At 36.6% G+C, this 12,443-nt stretch overlaps 1 long non-coding RNA gene across 1 annotated transcript; it reads right to left on the minus strand.

The window, feature by feature from the left end:
• Window positions 1-595: 595 nt before the first annotated feature.
• Window positions 596-1,870, minus strand: LOC121034400 (uncharacterized). Its single transcript, XR_005792409.1, has 3 exons — window positions 1,749-1,870; window positions 1,185-1,255; window positions 596-768 (listed from the first exon to the last, which is right to left on the minus strand). It is a non-coding gene; the product is annotated as an uncharacterized LOC121034400 (long non-coding RNA).
• Between the last annotated feature and the right edge of the window lie 10,573 nt (window positions 1,871-12,443).

Below are 12,443 nucleotides of genomic sequence, written 5' to 3' on the forward strand. Positions count from 1 at the left end.
TCAACTGACTGAGCCACCCAGGCGCCCCAAATCTGGGAAGTGTTTAAATCCAAGACTCATCAATTAGGGGAGAGCCACCCACCAATCAGAAGCATCCATTTTGGACTCTATGTCAAGCAAGAAATTCTTCCTTATTTTTTTTAGATTTTTCTTTCTTCTTTCTATAAATTTAAGCCACTGAGATTTTAGGGTTCATCTTTTACAACAGCTGTATAATCAGCATACAGAATAATATCATGGCTTAACTTTTCCCCAACTATTAGATCAATGGTTCCAACACACTTTATTCCAACACACTGTCCTTTATCCTCTGATTTGAAATTCTACCTTTAGCATATTCTAAATTTCCATAGTTATAGGAATGATTTTGGACTATGTTTTATTAAGCTACTTTCATATTCCTGAAACAATACCATGATGCTTTATTTACTATAGCTCATAATTGTTCTTGGCATCTGGTAGCAGAGTGATTGTTAAAAATTCAGGTTAGTCTTATTCCTTCAAACCCTTTCCATGAATCTTAGGATAAAATACAACATGTCTAACATGGTCTATAAAGCCCTGGATGATTTGGCCACTGTCTATTTTTACCTGTTTCCTTTCTTTCCTGCTGTTCAGTGAGCCTCAGCTGCTTCAGTTTTGATGAAAATGCAAAGTATCTTCTCACCTCTGGACCTTCACAAATGCTTTGCCTGAACGAGATACTATTCATCTTCTATGTCTCAGATCTAAGAATGATTCTTTAGAAGAGATTTTTTTCCTGACCTCCTGTCAAACAAGATCCCATGATTAAACTGTTTTAGGGCATCTTGCGTTGCAGTCATTATAATTTAAATATTTATTTGTGGTATTATTATTTTAATATTTTCTCCTTTTCTGGATTTAAAATCCATGAGGCCAGAATGGTATTTTTCGTTTGTTATGTATCCTCAACACCTAGTGTAACACTTGACACATATTATATACTTCATAAATGTTTGTTGAATAACTTAAGAATCTGAGGAATAATTTGATAAGTATGTCCAAACATTATATATTTATGACTGGGACTGGTTTCAGAATATCCAGATAAAATCTTCTTCCCCTCTAACTTTTGTCTGTTATGTAAACAGAGAGAAGTCCTTGTTGATTTCACTTATACATGAAATATTCCTAAATATAAGCAATTTAAGGACATATGTCACCTGGAAGACAAAGACTTGACTTGGAGGATTTTGCTTTTCATTAGTTGACCCACAGGTGAATCCATTCTTCACTGACATCACATGAGTCCCATCATGCATATAATGAAATGGCAAAAATCAAATTTTTTTTTTAGTAACCATGGAGGCATTGGTTGTACCCTATATTGTATATAAAGTAGTATGAAACTTAATGGAACTCTGAAATATTATAAATAAATATTCCTATGTTGTCCAGATACTATTTCATTAACTCTAGGCCTCTTCAAGAGCAAAGATGATACTGTATACAATGTCTGAATAAAGCCGAGAACCTTTTCTACCTAGGGGAACTATGTCAAACTCCTATATATCTCTACCTCAGTCAGGGGGGGTATGGGAAGCAAATCACTCACTGACATGGTATAATTGAAGAGTCTTTTATAGGAGTCTATTGAAATGGTGTGGGTAGAATTAAAGGAGACCAATAAGGGATGGTGAGGTGCCCCAGGGTTGGTACTAATGGGGTCCTATTACCAGCCCCAGACATGAGGGGATAAGGGTAGAGAAAAAGTTTTTGGAACTTACAGATTGGGCCACCTGACAGGAGCCACGCCTTTGGTGGAATGGCATAGGTGACCTGTGGTAATGTGGCAAAGAGAAAGCTAGGGGAATAAATTCCTGCTCTCGTTTTCTTACTCTATGGTCTTGTGTTGGAATCTCTCATTTGTTGAATTCAGCTAGAAGCTAGATGGGAAGGTAGCCTCTTGATGTCATAAATAGAGGTCATAAAGGTCTTGGGAGACTAAAGTAGGGTGATGAAGGGTAGACAGAGAATTTGGAGGATGAACAGAAGTTATCTAGGATGCTCTGATGTAGCTAGAATTTATTTGTCTTTTTGAAGTTTATTCATTTCAAGAGAAAGAGAGAGAGAAAGAGAGGGAGAGGGTAGAGCCTAGAGAGTGGGAGAGAGAGGATCCCAAGCAGGCTCCACACTGTCAGCATGGATTCCGACGTGGGGCTCGATTTCACAACCGTGAGATCATGACCTGAGCTGAAATCAAGAGTCAGATGCTTAACTGACTGAGCCTCCCAGGTGCCCCTAGAATTTATTTTTTAGTACATATATAGAGTGAATATTAATTTCACATATTTTCTAGTTCCACACCAATACTCCCAGCACCATTTGTAGAAACTTGATTTTCCTTACTAGTTTCTGAATCCATTTAAATTATTATAGATCCATTTCAATTATAATAGAGTCTGTTATGGGATTTGTATTCTGGGTTATGTTCTTCAATGTTTACAGTAGTTTCATCAAATGCTTACTATATGATTTGATAGACCTTTTCTTATTATAGTTTTCAGAGTTAAGAGCTTCTTTGAGCACTTGTGGATTCAGACAAAATTTTAATAGGGGCCTAGGCCACTAAAAATCTTAAAGCTATATGGGGAAAAGACCATGTTTCTCCTATTATATAACACCTTTCACAAATATGTGGAATGCAGTATCTAGTATGTTACAGGCATACATAAAGAATAAAGAATGGATGAATAAATTAATATAAATTTATTTAACAATGTACTGAAGTATGTATGTTCTAAAAGAATAGAATAATGCCGTATGTGCTGCAGATAAGACTTGAAGACATTTAATGACATTTATTTAAATAGGAAAAGACAGATCTGTATTTTCAAATACCAGTGCAAATAGATTTCATGTGAATAGAAAAGACCAAACACAGGATAATAGTGGTTAATTTCATGTTATTTAATCAATCATGCAAAAGGTTCTCACCAGAATCAAAGAGGATGGAAATTTAGGGACACATGTAAATTGAATCCTGTGTCCAGATACAAGGGTCTCTCAAGCGTTTAGGGGCTTCCCTGAACATAAACAACAGAGAGTATTTAGGTACTAACTATGTGGTCTAGGGCTGCTCCAACTCTCAGGAGGGAGCCTAAACTGTTCAGGGTAGGAGATGAAAACTTGAAGATTCTATTTCATCTGTCTAGGACATTTCTATCTCTCTCCAACTCTTTATCTTATTGAATTATTTTTATTCATTATTAAAAATTTAGATGTGGTGTATACCTCTTACAAAATGTTTTTATTTAAAAGTTTTTTCCGGGGCACCTGGGTGGCTTAGTCACTTAAGTGTCAGGTCATGATCTCGTGGTTCATGGGTTCGAGCCCTGTGTCAGGCTCTGTGCTGACAGCTCAGAGCCTGGAGGCTGCTTCGGATTCTGTGTCTCCCTCTCTCTCTGCGCCTCAGAGCTCATGCTCTGTCTCTCTCTCAAAATTAAATAAACTTTTAAAAAATTTAAAAAAAAGTTATTTCCTAATATCCATTCTGGGTCTTCAGTGTGCTTGTAGATCCTTGGGTTAGTGGAGGCATCATCATCATCATCATCTGATCCTAATAGTTATTTAAATTACTATGTGCCAGGAATTTTGTTAAATAATTTATATGGATTATCTCACTTAATTCTTTCAATAAAATAGGTGATAAGATTGTAAGTATACCTAGTTTAGAGATGCAGGTAGTGTATTGTTTAGAATCTTTTAACTTGTCTCCCCCTGTAAACTGTGAGTTCATTGAGGGCTTAGACAGTCACTTTTATCTTGTATTTCTGCATCCATGGCACTAAGAATAGTGACCAGTACATGTAGCCACACCCCAAATATCTGAATGAATGCTGGTTGAATCTATGTTGATTTAATTTCAAGATGTGGCTCTGATATGATCATTTTAAAATAAAATGGCACTTTGATTATTATCCTACAAAGCCAGTACATTTCTGGAACAATAACTTCTTTTATTAAATTCACGAAAAAAAAATTCACAAAAATATTTGTCAAATTAAGATAAAATTTCCTTTGGGTTTCAGTTCTCTGTTCAGTTCTCTGTTCAGTACGTGTGTTTAATTCAAACTGGATGAAAGAAAGAGAATCATAGATTTCTGCTATTGAAGAAAATGGGATAGAAGACTTCTTACCAAAAATAGTCAGTTTTTCAACTTGCAAATTAAAGTATAGTGCAGATTTGCTGTCTTGCCCCCATTAACTTCTTGCCCTTTCTGGCATTCTGAGCCCCTGGGGATCAGATTTCCTGTGGCTGCGTATAACACGCTATTGATCACCCCTTCTGCCTTGTCACCCTTACTTCTCAGTACAAATTGGTCAGTGTCAATTGGAGGGGGAAGATAATTAATTTGCACTCACATTAAAATTAGATGTGTTCTGAAAGAAGGCCATCACCTGGGCTTGGACCCCCAGCTCAACCAATTTTAGGACGTGAATTCCTAAGCTAACATTCCAAAGTAGTAGAAGTGTAGGTAAATATATTTATTTTTGTACATCTGTGCATATGTGGGTAAAAGATTGGGAGATACCCTAACATAGATTCTAATGGCGATCTTTCTAAAGTTTTACAGTTTTAATCACATTGTGCCTCAAAGGTGAAATTGTATACTCTTAAAATATTGGAAACTTCCTCAAAACCATGGAAACTGTGCGTGAGATGTAAGATGACTGGACAGCAAAATAAGTCTTTCCTATTATGATTATATGATGTTCTTTCCCTTTCAATTTCTAAGTGTATATGTTATGTTCATATGTCTCTTTCTTCTATTTATAGCCTTGGGAACATCACTACTTTAGAATCAAAGATGTCATTATGGAATAAAGTGCAAGTCATGAAACTATTCATAATATGCCTACAAGCAAGTGTTTTTCTCTCCTACTTAGCGTTCTACTTTGATGCTAAATAATGTATTTGAGGCACAGAGTCAGTAATCTTCCTAAGCAGAGTGACAGGAACCTCTAAGAGATAGGCAAGGCCATTCCATGACTCTGCTGGCCTTCCAGAATGCTTGTCACCTAATGCAGCTCAGATAAATTACCATGCAATAAAGCTTGCAAGGGAAGTTATATTCATTCCCAACATTGGTACAGAAGTGAATAATTATAATTCTTCCAGTTGGTTTGCTGAATTCATTCTGATTACATCAGTGAAAACATTTTTAAAGGGTAATGGATGTACCATTCCCCAGAACCCAGTAGCAGTCCCCTAAACATTATGCTTGTGGTGAATCCCTAAAGTTTAAAATACTCTCTGAGAGAGATATGGAGGAGTTTGGACTTAGTATTGAAAAGCAGTAACTTGTCCACCAGAGTCCTCTATTGTTTTGGTCTTATATTTAAGTTATGCTTATCTCAGCAAATCCTTGGTTAAGGACCTTTCTGTTTCTCAGCTAACATGAATAGTAAGGATTATAGTATTGGTCAATCCTTTCAGAAGAGAGATGAATTTGTCGTAGATGGGTGGCTTATTAATTTAGAGTAAACTATATGTCACAAGCAATTCCAGAACTTTTTCATTGCTGACACTCATAGATTATTATTTTTTGATGTTTATTTATTTTGAGAGAGGCAGACAGAGTGCTAGTGGGGGAGGGGCAGAGAGAGAGGGAGACACAGAATCTGAAGCAGACTCCAGGTTCTCAACTTTCAGCACTGAGCCCCACGTGGGGCTCAAACTCATGAGCTCTTAGATCATGACCTGAGCCAAAGCCGGACGCTCAACCACCTGAGCCACGCAGGCACCCTAACACTCATAGATTATTGAAAATATGTTCAAAAAACATAATTTTAGACATGAAACAACTTGTATTAAGATCTGAATCAGTTCAGGTGACCTTCAGAAATCAATTACTTTAGGTTATATTTCTCCTAGATATGATTTTAAAAAATCTACATATAGTGAGCAAATTCAATCACTGATACAGATATTTTTTAAACTATATAAGTCAATTCAACAAATAGTCATTGAGCACTTGCTGTGTGCCAGACACATTGACGGTAATTGGAATAAAGAAAACTTGGTGCCTGACCGTAGGCATTATTAATCAAGTACACAAGCTGGATAAATCTTACTTGAAGAAGAGTATTCTAGATAAGGCTTTTTTTTTTTTTTTTTTTTTAAATAAGAGAGTCAGGGACAGAAGGAAGCTGGTAGATAAAGAGACTGTTGTTGGCCTTTTGGTTGCCAGAAAGGAGAAAAGTAAGTAGAGATTTTGTTCAATGCTCCTATGATAGGTGAGTTGGGTCTGAGTAGGCTAACATTCTATGAAGTTAGGCTGTCTGAGGAATAGAATACTGGATGGCACATTGTGATGGCTTTAACAAGTAGCAGTGTTATAAAGAGGTCCTCTGGCTTGATGTGATGGTTTCATCTTCTTTGAACCGTTGTCAACTTTTCTGTGGGCACAACATAGTCTGGCAGTGACAAGATACAGCATACTAAATCCTGTCATTGTGTCTGAATGTGAAAGTAAAGAAACACTTTTTTCAAAGCTCAGATGGAAAGGTGGTTGCTTTCCCAATTCTGGCAGAAGAAATTAACTGATAACCTGCACTACCCAATCTATTCTTTGAGTTGGGGTTTTCATAATGCTTTAGATAAACACAGTAACAATATGAAGCATCGCTAACCATCTGAATACTCAAATGAGAAAGGTCAGTATATTCATCTTAACCTTCACACTTAGCTAATATAGGTTGATAGCAAGTCCTTCTCAAAGCCACCTTCAGGCAGTTCATTCGTATTGATCAGCTCTTTGGCTAGCAATGTGTTAAAGTGACTATCCTTGTGCTCACTTCGGCAGCACGTATACTAAAGTGACTATCCTAGAAGGCTGGATCTAAAGAAAAAAAAAGAATGAATATCCAACAAATTTTATGTAGAACTTTAAACTATAAGGGAACTATCGTTTTCTTAGATAAAAAGGAGATGAATTTTTAAATGTCATAATCTATAGAAATTTGTGAGTTTATGAACCCACTATGGAATATATTAAATGAATATTTACGTATACATTTACATATATATGTATGTATATATATATATATCTCCAAATGCTGAAGAAAGAAATTTTGTCATTTCTCTCTTTATCTGCAGCAGCTGGCAGTTTGTGGCCCATGGGAGTGCTCAGTAAATGTTGAATGATTAGATGAACAAATGAAGAAATGAAGGAATGAATGAAGCCTGGTTTGTTTTAAGCTTCTCTGAATTCCATGTATAAATAAGATTAGTCTTTTCCTGCAAGAGGAAAGACCAATGAACACACCAATTAATTGAAGTTCTCTTTGTTTGCCAACTTTTTAATTAATTGAAGTCAGCATGATTCCTTGTCCCCCCAGTACCTTGAATAATCACTGGCATATAATGGTGCTAATTACTCATATGAGTGAGTGAATGTTCTAGTGAGACTAGACATTTTTGCCATTTCCATTCACTATACTCTTAATCCTCCCTTATTGTCTATACTAAAGTCCCTCATTTTCTATGAAGTATGTTTCATCTGATCCTTTAACTCACAGTGGTTCTCTTTCTTTGAACTTTGGTGCATGCCATCTTTACATTTTTTAATTGACATCTAGAAATGACAGCAGTTTACCTTTATCTGCTTCTGGGAATTCATCGTGAAGACAGATTATAAAATATTGGGCAAACTCTTTTGGAAGATGCTATTGCATTGCTATTTTTAAGCGTGAAGCAGCTGTATTCTGCTTTACCTGTTTTTAAGAGTACAAAGTAAGGTCAAATTCCCTTTTAACATTCACATCCAATGAATCTGAGCTGCTTTTCTGCTTTCTCTGCCTAGAGTTCCTCTCCCAAGTTAAGCAGGGATATTTATTTAGTCCAAAGAATTTGTCATTATAACTTCAATGAAAAAGAGCTGTAAAAAAAATCTATTCACCTCATCAAAGGACTTGTTCAATGTGGCTGACACTGCTGTTACTGTGATATGAAGTTACTTCTGAAAGTATGAAGTCCAGCATCAGGGTTTGAACACCACTGGAATCACTACAGAAAACAAGGAGCCCAGCTCTGTCTGATTTGACGATTGTTTCTTTGTGTGCAGGGAGAGAAAACCTTTTCCTTCCAGGTGATGTTATAATATGTTTACTGCACACCAAAGTGTGTATTGGGTCCAAGTGTTGCAATCCTCAGTGATAAGCTCATTCAGTACATACACCCAGCTGTCATTCTCAAGGCATATCACAATGGCTGTGCCAGGAATGGCTTCAATATCACTCAAATGCTGCCCAGCCAGCTGTTCCTTATAACATTCTAGAGCTTCAGGTCGGGCCCATTCACCAGTCCCAAGTATGACCTATTTTTTCCTGAGGTTTTTCTCTTAGGACACCTATCCATTGTCATGATCTGGCTTTAGGTAGATTCCAGTAACATTAAACATCCTAGGAGAAAGATTCTTCTTTTAGAAAGTTTGTTGGCCCTGCGTAACTTTTTAGTGCACCTGGTGTGGTAAGAGAGGAAATACACCAGTTGTATTTTAAATCCTAGGCACTTACAACATTTTTAACAATCTGCTGTATTCTTGGGTGATACACTTGCTGTTTTATATTGTGAACTGAAGTGTCATTCATTTTACCTTCCCCAAACTAGGTTCTCCCTAAGATAACTGATGTCTTCACCAAGAAATTGGTAGCAACTTTTACAGGATATTTTTCTCTCTTAAAAATTATAGTCTGCCTCACTGGGCAAATTGCTGCACCAGCATATAAAAAGGAAATAAGTCAAAAGTCCAAAGATAGAATAATGACTAAGTAAACTAGTCAGTATACTAATTCAATCGGATGTTATGTAGGTACTAAAATCAAGATTAGACAGGCTATAAAATGATATTAAATATATTTATGAGTTATTAAATGAAAAAGCAGAAGCAGGTCCCAAGTTTGTACATATAATTCTGTGATATATATTAATTATATTATATTATATTATATTATATTATATTATATTATATTATATATATTCTTCAAAATATGTAACTACTTTGCCATGACCTTAACTTTTGGAAGGGCATGCAGTCCATGATTAGAAAGTCTTAAGAGATGGAATGCCTACAAGTGGTTCAATACTGTTCTTTGCCTTTTGCCTCAAGTCATTTTTAGGTCCATTATGAGTTCATTTGGATGGAGATCAAGGAGTCTCTTCTATCTGGGAGGCTTTCTTCTCCCCTTCCTTAATGTCCCTTTGTCTTCACCCTTTGGCTGTTCCTTCAGGGTTAGGCCTCTCTCTCCTCTTGGTCCTTAGATTCCATTGTTTGTTTTAGAAAAAGCTAGTGTGTGTGTGTGTGTGTGTGTGTGTGTGTGTGTGTGTGTGTGTGAGTGTGTGTATAAATGGCATAGCTCAGTCCTGCCTCATGGATAAACATCCACAGGAGAAACAAACCTTTCAAATACTAAAGTGAAGGGGCTTTTAGGATATAATTGTGCCTTTTGTCTCTCTTCTTCTATTTTGCTAACATAATTTGGATCCCATAATGATATGGGCACTTGCTTTTCCCCAAAAATGAGTGAGGCAAGAAGGAAACTCTACCATCCTATATTTCCTATAAGGAAATGGGACCAGAAAGGAATCTTTAAGCACCAAAAGATTTATTTATGGTGCTTGTATTAGGATGGAATATTGCATTAATTTTCCTCCCTTTTTTCTAATTTCCAAAGTGTATGTAATGGTTATAATACTTTTATAATAAAGAAAAATATATAATAGGAAATTATGAACACTTAGTGGATGAAGAGACTTCTTATATTCCTGATTAGGAAGTTGAATTCCAGGTTAGCTCAATGAGGTGTCCAGGAACAACCAGTGAGTGGTAGAACCAGGACTAGCATCAGGGAGGAAACATGTTCTAGTAGAAGGTAGATAAGTGTTGAAGACAAACCTCAATTCTTAAAATGGTCTTCACATTTTCTGGCTGCATTTCATAGGGAAGTCCTTTCCCCTCTCTTAGCCTCAGTTTCCTCATTTATAAAATGGAGACAGCCGGTTGGATTGTGATTTCCATGTGCTTTGTACACGATCGCACATGTTAAGTGTCTGGCCCAGATACTGCCACGTAATGGGTAATCAGCAAATATTATCTCCCTTCCTCTCCTGCTGTTCTGAATTCTGGTGCAGAGCCTTACCAGTGTACCAGCCAGCAGCTTCTCTTGACTTACTGTATTTGCTTTATTATACTGATGATACATAATGCTTTGTGTTTTAGCTGAATTGTGTTCCTGCACCCCCTCCCTCAGATTCATAAATTCTAGGCCCTAATCTACCTTAGAATGTGACTGTATTTGAAGATAGGGCTTTTAAGGAGGTAATTAAGTTAAAATGAGGCCTTTAAGGTGGGCCTTAATCCATCTGACTGATGTCTTTATGAGAAGGGATTTGGATACATGGAGAGACACCAGGGCTGTGTGCACACAGAGGAAGGCCATTGTGGGGACACATTGAGAAGGTGGCCATCTGTTAACCAAGGAGAGAGTCCCTTGGTTAACAGGGAAAAACCCAACCTGCTAACCATTTGATCTTGAACTTCTAGCCTCCAGAACTGTGACAAAATAAATTTCTGTTGTTTTAAGTCACCCAATTTGTGGAATTTTGTTATGGCAGCCGTAGCAAATCACAGCAGATGCTTTGTAATCATAGCATACGATCAATAATTTCTTGATGAATATGATTTTTATTAGAAATAAAACTTTGTTTTATATTTCTTTTATGTCTCCTGTGGAGGCCCAGCTATTAAGGTTACTGACAACTATAATGTGATAATGAGGATTACATATGATCTTTTTTTTCTTTTGCAAATAGCAACTAGAATTGTCCTTTTTATGAAGTTATAGGAGTAAATGCAATTAAAGCTGAAAAGATTATTCCTCATTGCCTGTCTAGACATGGGAAGAGAGAATTAAATCTTCAAATGTAATTTCGGAAATTAAGATTAATGACCAGGAGTATATGATTCCCTCACATGCTGGTGACCTCATGTTGTCTGAGAGTAAATGTGGGGGCTTCTCACTATCTTTGTATTAATGAATATGATTAAGTAATTTTAAATATAGTCAGGATATAACATTAACTCATCAGTGTTGGAAGTTTGCCTTGTGTTTTTCAGAGGACCGAAACCAGTCCATGATGAGAGAGAAAGTCAAAGGATTTTTTACTGAGTTTTAAAAATTACAATTGATTTTCATTTTCTGGATTATGGGAAATATGGGAGAAAGTGAGTTATCTTAATTAATTTATGGACAGGACATCAAGAGATAAAATTTTTTTTTTCAGGGTTTTCAATGTTTGCCAAGTCTAAGAGCTCAAAGGAGAATTTAGTGATAAATGGAAAAAACTCTGAACAGTAAGATAGCAAATTTATTACTGGCAAAAATGCAGAAAATAGTGTTGAAGGAAGTAGGGGGCTCCTTCTTTTTGAGCCAGCATGGTCTTTGCATGTCCCCTCTTGCACATCCACGTACACATACATGCATACGAGGCACATTTTTCTAATGTCTTGCCATTACCATAACTTGCTGAATAATCTTTGAGTGTTAATTAACACCTCTGGCCCTCATTCACATTTATAAATAAAAAGCGTTAGAGTAGATAATCTAGATATACTTTAGCATACCTTCTAATTCTAACGTTCTATGATTCTGTTGCATCTGGAGATGTGGCCAAAAAATGAGGGGCTGAAAGTGATGTCACTTAGGGAAGCTACTGGTCATACTGGGTCTGCTAGTCTCCTAAAGATAATCTCTGCAGAGGGTGGAGAGACCTAACACCAAATCTTAAGCTTCAAAATGACTGGAGAGCTGTTTAGTGCTCAATCTCAGAACCAGAGAAATGACTGTGGGAGGCAGTCAAAATATTTGTTGGATGAACAACAAATGTTGTTGGATCTCGAGATCATGAGGACATATTAATGTTTCCAGTGCTGTTTTGGACCTATATGATTTGTTATGATGTCACGTGGTCATATTTTTCAGGGTCATGTTGACATGTCTACTCAATTATTACACATGATTAGAGGATTAGAGAATTATAGAAATATAATCACATGTTGCTGCTAAACTGAAAAGGATCTAAAATAGCAGAAACACTTTAAAGAACATTTCGTTGTTTTTTTCCTATATAGAAAAACAATAAACTTTGTTTTATCCTTCTTTTCCAACCCTTCCTTTTGTTTTGTTTTGTTATTATTTATTAAATTTTTAAATGTTTATTTATTTTTGAGAGAAAGAGACCGAGTGTGGGCAGGGAAGGGGCAAAGAGAAAGGGAGACACAGGATCTGAAGCAGGCTCCAGGCTCTGAGCGGTCAGCACAGAGCCCCATGCAGGACTAGAACCCATGAACCATGAGATCATGATCTGAGCCAAAGTCAGTGACTTAACCGACTGAGCCACCTGGGCACCCCTTGTTTTG

The sequence above is a fragment of the Herpailurus yagouaroundi genome, unplaced genomic scaffold (assembly GCF_014898765.1).
Source record: "Herpailurus yagouaroundi ecotype Mexico unplaced genomic scaffold, PumYag 160, whole genome shotgun sequence".
Taxonomy (NCBI): Eukaryota; Metazoa; Chordata; class Mammalia; order Carnivora; family Felidae; genus Herpailurus; species Herpailurus yagouaroundi.